An 11,047-nucleotide genomic window follows, 5' to 3' on the forward strand; every position below is an offset into this window, starting at 1 on the left:
TAAAGGGAGCACTCCTCCCCCAAAAGGGTCTTCCATTCCTGCTGCTTCTCTGTCCACCCTCAGTGGAAACATAAGGGAATGAATATGATTATTAAGAGGGATTCAGATTAGACAGCAGGTAGAACTTCCCAACAATAACAAGGCCTGAGGGGGAACTTGAGGGGGCAGAAAAGCCATAGCAAAAAACTAGGACTGTGCTCTTGACCCCATTTTCTCCATAACACATCTGTATCCAACATGCTCCCCTAAAAGACAGGCCCCTTCTCGTCTCTAAAGAGCCTTGCTGGATGATGTTAGCAGAGCCCAGACTGGCAGCACCATTTAAGCTCTCCATCACCTTCCAGAAAATCCTCCCTCCCTTCCATAATCCCTCCATGGAACTATGAATCCTGGAAATTTTCTAAATGAAAAAGCTTAAGATAGCACACATGACACAATTCTAACAGCACAAAAGGGAAATTACATCTCCTTCCTACCCGTGTCCCCAGCCACCCACCTCCTCTCCCAAGAGGCAACAACTGGTACCTATGTCCTTCTCGGGCTACTCCATAGACACCCAAGCACATGTGTATAAATTCCTCCTTTCCATTTAAACACTGACTGCAGCCTTTTTAGCTCTTCTAGACCAGGACTCCCAGCCCGAGGTCAATCTGGACCTCAGGGGATGCTTGCAAATACTAAAATTGCATGCAGAATGCTGGCCAGGCGCCTGGGCACTATTTGCAGGAGGAGGGCTAACATAATGAGCCACCTGGTTTAGCCCAGTTCCTCATTTTATAGAGGAAACTGAGGCCAGAGAAGAGAAGGGCTATGTCCAGGGTCCTCAGAATGGTGGGGGCCCATCAGGAGAAGAATCCCAGGCTCCCCCTGATCTGTATGTCCAGGAGCCCTAGAACTGGGACTTGGAGGGCTGACTGAGACTGAGGATGCTGCTGGGAGGAGGAGGCAGTTTCCTTTGCATCACCGTCTGGCGTATCTAAGGGGCTGAGCTCAGTCTCACCACGCCTGGGCGCTCATCAGTGCTTCTGAGGTTCCAGCCCTCATTTCGGGGCCCTTCCACCTCCTAGGCTTGCCAGGATCCACTGTGGCCCTGGGGAGGTGGGGTGAATGGAAGCAGGATCTGGCTTGGGGTCCATCCGATCCATATGGAAGAAGCTTCCCAGGTCTGCCCGCCCCTCCCCCGCTTTTGTTTGTACCCCACAACCTGAGTATCAGTCTTCATGGTTCCCTTACCATAGTGTTGGGGGGCCTAAGCAGGGAGAGGCAGCCAGCCACTGTGGCCAGCCCTCTGCCTCCTCTCCTGGCCTCTGGCTTGGAGAGGAGATTCCCGGTGGGGGAGCTGGGGCAGGCAGGAGGAGGTGGGTGGAAAGGACTCCTCTGAGCACAGGAAAGAAAAGCAAGCAGGAGAGGGCCCCAGAGGGTGGGCTGCCTTTTGGAAACAGAATGACCCAGACCCAGACAGGGGCAGAAGGGGCGGGGAAGGGCCCCTCCCTGGACAGAGATGTCAGGACTGGGGTGGGAGGACCCAGGCAGGACACTTTGGAATGTGCTCTCAGAGTCCCACTGAGCATATGCAGATGAGGTCTGTCTGTATGCAAATGAGCCGTCTGTATGCAGATGAGGAGAGAGGGCATTCTCTTCTCAGGGTTACCATAGAGCCCACCTCCTCCCCTTCGCTCTGGGCTCCAGCTGCAGGGCAGCCTGGGAAGAGTCCAGGCCCTCGGAGAGACAACCTGCAATCGAAGGTTAGACTTCAGGAAGGACTTACCAAAAAAAAATGGCTAGTTCTGGGAAAGGAACTGGAGATGAAACAGGGAATATAGAGAGGCTGTGAGAGAGGCAGGTAAAAAAGATGGGGGTGGACCATGAAAGGACATCTCAGCCATAGGAAAACAAAGGCAAACTCACAGAAAGCTTTGAGAGGGAGGCTGGGGAAGAGGAGGAAAGGAGTGGCGACTGAGCAGCCACTCCCTGCTGAGTCCCGCACAGAACGCCTTCCACTCAGTCTCACTGGATCCCAGCGATAACCTTGTGAAGCCTTTTGCAGAGGAGGCCTAGAAAAGTGGAGAGACTCACCCACATCACACAGTTTGCAAGTGGCAAGGCCCTGGCCTGTCTGACTCTATGGCAGGCAGCCACAGCTTAGACCCTTCCCACTGCTTCCTGGCAGACACTGAACAGCTCTTCCTACCTGAGGGGAGAGGAGGGGCACTAGGGGTTGGACAGCCATGCCTTGAACAGGGGCTTGATATACTCTGAGGGGAGGTCCAGTTGGGTCTCAGCCAAGGTAGGGCCTGCAGAGGGCTGAGAATTGCCAGTGCAGTGCCAGAGAAGGCTACAGGGGGAACTTGGGTGGGCTGCAACCAAGAAGGGACCATCATGGCTGGGAAAGATGCCAGGGATGATCCAGTGGGGGAAACTGAGACCCAAAGAGGTTAAACCAGTTGCCCCCTCACTCAGCAGGTCCAAGCAGAAGCTAGGCCTAAACTCTAGCCCCTGGGCCCCCAGCCCCTTCCTAGGAGTGCAGAGGCCAGAGGTGGAGGGGTCTCTGAGAACAGCCTCCCCTCTTCCTCCGGTGGCCCCTGGCCCCCAACATCCAGTGGCGCAGCCAAGGCCTTTGTGGAGAAGCTGTGGGGAAGAGAGGCCCCTTGTTGGCCCATTCATCGTGCCGGAGACTCGGCTGATGCCAGCCCCCGGCACCGGCTGGGCTCTCCTTCCTGGGGGTGCCAGCCAGCCCCCACCCGCTGCCACAGCCCGCTCCCCAGCTCTGTCGTTTCCTGGAGCCTCGGGGTTTGGCCGTGGTCCCGGCTGAAGGATGGCGGGGAGCCCCAGCCCCCGCGCCCCCCGCACCTCGCCTTTCACACGCTGGCACCAGAGCCGTGGGAACGCTGGACGGCAGCTGGGCACCGGTGCCCGGCTCTGCCCACCCCCAGACCGGCCAACCTCAGAGAAGGGGAGAGGAACAGGCTGCCCCCAAAAAAAGCCCCTCCAGGATGGGGCTGTAGAAATACTTAGCACTAATTATGAATCTGGGGACAAACAAGGCATTTGCAAGTCAATTAGTGACAGAACTTTCCCAGGAAAGAGGTTCATCCAGGCTCAGCTTCAGACAGGGCCACATGCTGGGTCATCTTGTCCCTCCCCCTGCCTCTGTCCTGCTCGAAGCTCCAGGGATACAGACCGACCCCATGTTCTGCCAGCCCCTATGTGGTTGAGGGTGCCAGGGTCCTGAGTGAGCCTCGGGGGGCGGTGGGAGGGAAAGGCTGAGCCCTACTGAGGTCAGCTGGAGGTCAAAATAGGGCTGTCACCAGGAGACATTCTGCCAAGGCTCTGGCCTCAATTCCACCTGTGACAGAACCTGGTGGCTCCTGGAAGGAGATGCCAAAGAGGCCACTGGCCCAGACAGGGTGGCCCGAGTGGGCTGACAGGGAAATAGAAGTCATTGTAAAAGGGCCAGTGGGAGATGCTTCCCAGATAACACAAAGAAACCAGGAGAAGAGGAGACCAAGGGGGAAGACAAAGGGTCTTCAGGCATCTCAGCAATTGTCCCCAGGCCAGGAGGCACACTGCGGGAATTTCAGCTCTGCCGGCAGGGGAGCCTCCAGGTAGACCAGCACGGATATCTGGGGCCACTGCCCATGGAGAAAGAGACAGAGCAACAGATCTTGCTCCTCCTGGGACAGAGAGGCCTTTAGCTGGGAAAGGGGCTCTCTACCAAGAGAACCCCTTAATTGGGGAAAGAGAGAGAAGGAAAGGGGCTGTGCAGGGTAAAAGCCCTAGAGCCAGCCCCACCATCTGAGGGAGATTAAGGGATTATTATTAAATGGTGTTTGAGGGGCTCCAAGCAGGTGGGTTGGGGCCGGTGCTAATGATCTAATTGCTGCTTCACCAGGGTTTCCACTGGGGCCTGGCTGCTGGGGCTCTGTAATGAGTCGGGCGTTTTTTTAAGGGAGGTGGAAGAGAAGAGGCGGAGCTGAAGGCCCAGGAGGGGAAGTCTTTTTCTTCATTTTGAGCGCTCAGCACACATGCTCACATGCTCTGGCCAGTCCTTCCCTTAATGCCCTCCCTGGAAAACCAAGATGAAGCCTGCAGCCTAACGGAGTCATGGGAGGCCTGGAGAAGACTTCTGGGAGCCGGGAGTGAGCAAAGAGGGTGCTTAGATCCCCACAGAGAGAGGACACCGAGACAGGGGATGGTACGGGAAAGAGAGGTGTCCTTGGAATAATTATAGCAGATGTTGGAAGTAAATGCTTGGTGCCACAAAGTGAAAATAGCACTCAGGCAAATGTTTTCTCAACAAGGCAATTTACTTCTACAGCAGGGTGCGTCTTGCGGATGGAGCAATGACGAGAGCACACCAGACAGGGAAGGAGAAGGGGGTCTTATTCCTAATGCAGCTAGTCCCTACTGCTGTGTCTTTTCCCTATTGGCTAGGGTTGGACCGCATAGTCTAAACTAATTCCGATTAGCTATTTTAAAGGGAGCGAGGGTACGAGCTGGAGTGGTGGGGTGAGTAGTCTTGGTGGGAAGGACGGTTACAGAGCAGGTGACTAAAGATGACTAAGGACAGAGCAGGTGACTAAGGATGACTAAGGACAGAGCAGGTGATAGAGGATAGGAGGGAGTTGTTTACTGAGACTAGGGGCAAGAAGACATAAAGAATGAGGAAGTTAAACTTTAAAATGGAGAACAAGGCCGGGTGCAGTGGCTCACGCCTATTACAGGCACTTTGGGAGGCCAAGGTGGGAGGATCACCTGAGATCGGGAGTTCCAGACCAGCCTGATCAACATGGAGAAACCCCGTCTCTATTAAATATACAAAATTAGCCGGGTGTGGTGGCGCATGCCTGTAATCGCAGCTACTCGGGAGGCTGAGGCAGGAGAATTGCTTGAACCCAGGAGGCAGAGATTGCGGTGAGCCGAGATGGCGCCATTGCACTCCAGCCTGGGCAACAAGAGCAAAACTCTGTCTCAAATAAATAAATAAATATAAATAAATAAAATGGAAAACAAAGAAAAGGGGAGCTGGACATACTGATACATTGGTTCTTTGGAGAGGGACTCAGAACTCATTATACTTAACAATTTTCTCCCTCTTGAATTTTAAAGGAAGTTAACAGGCTAAAACCTTTGAAGAGGAATGTATTATATCCCACACAGAGTACAATTGAAAATGTAGTCTGTGTCAGGCACTGTACTGAGCACTTGACAAACTGACTTAACCCTCACAACCATACAGTAAAGACTGAGAAGGGCCGGGCACAGTGGCTCACACCTGTAATCCCAGCACTTTGGGAGGCCAAGGCAGGCGGATCACCTGAGGTCAGGAGTTCAAGACCAGCCTGGCCAACATGGTGAAACCCTGTCTCTACCAAAAATACAAAAATTAGCTGAGCCTGGTGACAGGCGCCTGTAATCCCAGCTAACTCGGGAGGCTGAGGCAGAATTGCTTGAACCCAGAAGGCGGAGGTTGCTGTGAGCCAAGATCATGCCATTGCACTCCAGCCTAGGGGTCAAGAGCGAGACTCCATCTCAAAAAAAAAGACTGAGGAAGAGATACGCTCCCCCAGCTAAGTAGATGTCAAGGGTCCTAAAGACCAGGGGTGGCCCCTTTCAGTCCCTTCCTTCTTCCTGGGATGGGTCAGATGGTGAAACCCACTCTAGACTCTGAGAGTCTACAAGCTGGAGGTCAAGAGTGTGCAGCTTGCAGCCCAAAGACCTCTGGCTATGGGAGTCCAGACTCACCCAGTTTGTGCAGGCTGCTCTTTTGCCTCTCATGCAAAAAGCACACCGTGGGCCCGGGCGTGGTGGCTCACACTTGTAATCTCAGCACTTTGAGAGGCCGAGGCAGGAGGATCACTGGGGCCCAGGAGTTCAAGACCAGCCAGGGCAACATGGAGAAACCCTATCTCTACAAAAAAAAAAGTTTTAAAAATTAGCCAGGCATGGGCCGGGCGCGGTGGCTCAGGCCTGTAATCCCAGCACTTTGGGAGGCCGAGGTGGACGGATCACAAGGCCAGGAGATCAAGATCATCCTGGCTAACATGGTGAAACCCCATCTCTACTAAAAATACAAAAAAAAATAGCTGGGCGCGGTGTGGGGGCGCCTGTAGTCCCAGCTATTTGCAAGACTGAGGCGGGAGAATGGCGTGAACCCAGGAAGTGGAGCTTGCAGGGAACCGAGATTGCGCCACTGCACTCCAGCCTGAGTGACAGAGCAAGACTCCATCTTAAAAACCAAACAAAAAAAAATTAGCTGGGCATGGTGGCTTAGGGCTGTAATCCCAGCTGCTCAGGAGGCTGAGGTGGGAGGATCGCTTGAGCCCAGGGGCAGAGGGTACAGTGAGCTGATCTGGCCACTGCACTTCAGCCTGGACAACAGAGCAAGACTCTGTCACAATAAATAAATAAATACATACATACATACAGAAAGCACCCTGTGAACCTGGATGCACAGTGGTGTTGCACCACTGAGGCTTTGCACATGCTGTTCCCTCCCCTTGGGAAGCCATCCCTTCTGCTCACTGTCACCAGTGAACTTCCACCCACATGGTGATACTGGGGGGTCTTCCTTTCCCCTCCATTCCTGGGCTCCCCTCAGAGTTGAGGGTCAGTTATCTCTGGCAACCCAGAGCCAGGCTGAGAGGGTGCTCACTACTTTTTCAGGACACAAACAAATGAACGGCCTTGTGAGGGGTGGGCATTCACCTTTATAAATGAAAAGCCTGAGACAGGGTAGCTCTGGGAGGACAACCAGGAACCAGGCGATGTGGGCTGTCTCTGGGATGGGAAATGGGTGCAGAGACGCAGCGGACAGCAGACCTCCTACTGTATAGTATACTCTTTTGCACCTTAAAAGTTTTGGTGGTGTTGTTGTTGTTGTTGTTGTTGTTGTTTTGTTGTTGCTGTTGTTGTTGTTGTTGTTTGAGATGGAGTCTCGCTCTGTCGCCCAGGCTGGAGTGCAGTGGTACGATCTCGTCTCACTGCAAGCTCCGCCTCCTGGGTTCACACTATTCTCCTGCCTCAGCCTCCTGAGTAGCTGGGACTACAGGCACCCACCACCACACCCGGCTAATTTTTTGTATTTTTAGTAGAGACGGGGTTTCGCCATGTTAGCCAGGATGGTCTTGATCTCCTGACCTCGTGATCCACCCGCCTCAGCCTCCCAAAGTGCTGGGATTACAGGCGTGAGCCACCATGCCCGGCCACTGCACCTTAAAAGTTTTATTACATGTGAAGAAATTATTTATTGAGAAATAAATTTAATTTAAAATATTATTACCTTTTTTTTTTTTTTTTTAGGCTGAAAGGACAGTGTTTAACCCCAAAGGCCAGAGCATAAGAGAACCTCTGGCTGGGCACAGTGGCTCATGCCTGTTATCCCAGCACTTTGAGAGGCCAAGGTGGGCGAATCACCTGAGGTCAGGAGTTCAAGACCAGCCTGGCCAACATGGTGAAACTCTGTCTCTATTAAAAATGCAAAAATTAGACAGGCGTGCTGGCAGGTGCCAGTAATCCCAGCTACTCAGGAGGCTGAGGCAGGAGAATTGCTTGAACCCGGAAGGTGGAGGTTGCAGTGAGCCGAGACAACGCCACCGCACTCTAGCCTGGGCAACAAGAGCAAAACTCCATCTCAAAAAAACAAAAAGAGAGAGAGAGAGGAACCAGTGGCATTTCAGTCCCTTCTCTTGGCCTTCCCCTTTCATCACTCTACCCCTGCCTCCTGCTGGGCCAGCTGGGCCCACTCATGGTGGCCCACACTCACCCTCATCCTTCAGGAGCCTCTCAGGATGATTCCCTTCCCATCTGCCATCCCCCAGTTGGCATCGTGAACAGAGCACCTGGATTCTCACTAGTTGTGTGCACATTGAGCAAGTCACTGAAGCACCTGCCCGTGAAGGGTGGGACAGTGATGGCTACTCCCCTACTGCAGCTTGGGGACAGGAGCGAGACATCACCTGGAGAAATGAGGGCTTCCGCTTGCCCTTCCCTGCACACAGTGAAGGGGATCTTGCTGCCCCGTTGCTAATCTGCATGTGCTCTTCCCCAGGCCACGTCCCCTCTCCGAACCTCAGTTGTCCTTACTGGGACATCGTTGCATCCCTGCCCTTCCCTTGCCTGTACAGCTGAGCCGAAGAGAAAGAAACTGTAGTTTCTCAGTCTTAGCTTTCTCATCTGAAAAATGGGGATATAAATAGTAGCTATTTCCCAGAGCTGTCAGGGGAATTAAATGAGACAATGTATGTAAAGTGTTTGGTGTAGGAGAGGACTCATAAATGGTGGCCTTCATTATAGTTATTAAACAGGAGGGACCCGGCAAAATGTACTAGTACGGGGAAGGGATTTCTCATTACTACTCCAGCTGGGAATAAAGAGGCCTTGTGGAAATAGCCCTTCACCCTCCCAGGCCCCTCTGACAAAAAGACGCAGTGGCTGTGGATGGGGCCGACAAAGTCAGAGTGAATGGTACATAATGGGACACTTAGGGGCTTATCCCAGGCTGGGAGTGCTGGGAAGGAACCCTCCGGCTGTGGCTCCAGGTGCCAAAGGATCCCACAGGCCCAAAACACAGCTGACAGGCCATCCCTTTCCTTGGCAACTGGGCCAAGAGCCTCTGGACACCGCATCACCCAGGCTCTCACTCACAGGATCGAGGGCATCCCAGTGCCAGGTGCTGCTCTTCTTGCTGGGGCACTGGCCAACCGGCCTGCACAAATGAACCCCAAGACCTCTGACCTCATGACCTTTAACCTAGTGTAGCCCACTAGCAAGAATCAAAACAAATAGGTAAAATACTTATAGAGTGCCAGACCGTAATAAATGATCTGGAGAAAAACAAGGAAAGGATACAAGGCAAGGCTGGGCTGGGGATGGTGAACTGCAATTTAAAATAAGGTGCCTCCAGCCTGGCCAACATGGTAAAACATGACATTTTTTTGTAAAAATACAAAAATCAGCTGGGCATGGTGGTGGGCACCTGTAATCCCAGCTACACAAGAGGCTGAGGCACAAGAGTCGCTTGAACGCAGGAGGCAGAGGCTGCAGGGAGCCGAGATCGCACCATTGCATTACAGCCTGTGTGACAGCGAGACTCTGCCTCAAAAATAAAATAAAATAAGGTGCTTAGGGAAAACCAGGTTTTGTTCCACTTTTTCTTGTGGAAATTTAAAAATAGATATAAAATAAACAGAATAGTATAATGAGCCCCCACCTATCCCTCGTCTAGCTTCAACATCTGCCAATCTTGTTTCATCTGCACTCCCACCTCCTTTCCCCCACTTCCTGTGTAATTTTGAAGCAATCCCAGACATCTCCTTCCATGAAGGATGTGATTCAAGCGAAGACCAAGGGAGGCGCAGAATCGGCCCTCGGGTTGTTTGGGAGGTAAGCATTTCGGTCAGAGGGACAGCATGTACAAAAGCCTTGTACCTGGTACAGTATCAGGGCTTTCAAAAAACAAACAAACAAACAAAAAAGAAGGATCCAGCTCTAATTTAATTTGTCCCTAGCTGGATGTGTAACCTTAGACAAGTCTGCTAAGTGCTCAGTTTGTCGTCTGTGAAACGGGGCTAATGCCCTCATCCCATCGGGAATTTGTAGGAGTGGAATGAGAATCCCCGTGTTTCATAAAAGAGGACATGGCTGGGTCAAAGGTCACTGTCTGCTCCCAGGCAGGTCTGGTCCCCAGAGGAACTCAGTGTCTCAGGGGAAATGAGACAAAGCCCCAGGGTACCCAACATTAGGTGGGGGTTGAGAGGGAGGCTGGGGCGGTTTCCTGGAGAAGCCACCCCCGGGCTCAGTCCGGCAGGCCACACTGATGGGGAGGGGGCCTGAGCCCAAGCTTGGTCATGTGTGTTGGCCTAGCCCTCACCCCACCCCCCAGAGATGGGCCACTGAATCCCAGGCTGCTGGAGACAAGAGAGGGGCTGGAGGCCTGAATGGCCAACTGTTCTCTGGGGAGGTTTGGCCCCCTTTAAAGATCCTCCTCACCACCTCCACCTCCCTCCCAGGGTGATTATCGCCAGAGAGGCCTTTCCTGGGGGACACAAAGAGACCCTCAATTCCCATCCTCAAGGCAGGATAATGGGCCATTCACACTGAGGGGACCCCAGCCCCACACCTGGCCCTCTCAGGCAGCCCCCGACTGCCCCATTGTCCCAGGCCCACCCTGCACACGGGTGTCAGTGGCAGAGAAGCCCAAGCGCCCAGCTGGGGGCACTCCTGGCCCTTCCCCCACCTCTCCAGCCGCCTGGACTCTGGGCCCGATGTGGGGGAGGTGGGCCTGCCATTCATCCCACACCCGCTCACTCGGAATTTCGCTCCTCTTGAAGGTCCTTACAGAGCGATGGGAAAATCGGAGGGAATAATTAGGAAAATCATTAGCGTCTCAAGGCCCATCTGAGAGGGATTAAGGGATTAAAAGCCTTCCAACCAATCTCTCCTACTTTAAGGTTGTTGTCAGGGTTTTGTTTTCAGGACTTTTTTTCTCTTCTTATTCCCTGGGTTGGGAGAGACTAAAGAGTCTTGGTGGATTCTTCCTTCAAAAGCTGTAGGAAAAAGTCAAGACAGCGAAGTTGGGGTGGAGAAGAATGGGGGGAAGCAGGTGTGTGGGGGAGGTTCCTTCCCAAGCTCTCCTGGGCTGCTGTGGATCACTTCTTGGGGTGTAAGTGGATGACAGAAGGGGGTGCAGAGGCCAGGCTGGGCTAGAGGGGAAGCCTGGGCAGCAGACAGCTCCTGGAAAGGCCCCCAGGGCCCACCCTGCCTGGCAGATCACATCTTACCTCCTGGAGTCCCAGCTGAGAGCAAGCAGGCTCTCCTGCCCCAACAGGGTCCAAGTGGGGCAAACTGGACCAGAGGGCTCCTTGCCACCCCTCTTGCTCTGGTAGCCCAAGACTGGAGGTCAGGCAGGGGACAGCAAAGCAGGGAAGGGAGTGGATGGAGGGTGGCCCGGAGACAGGGGCAGGAAAGGCTTCATCCCCAAAGCCAGAGTGGGCTTCCACTGCCCTTGAGGACACACAGCCGCTGTCCTCGCGCAGAGCACAGCCCC

Source organism: Rhinopithecus roxellana, chromosome 8 (assembly GCF_007565055.1).
Source record: "Rhinopithecus roxellana isolate Shanxi Qingling chromosome 8, ASM756505v1, whole genome shotgun sequence".
Classification (NCBI taxonomy): Eukaryota; Metazoa; Chordata; class Mammalia; order Primates; family Cercopithecidae; genus Rhinopithecus; species Rhinopithecus roxellana.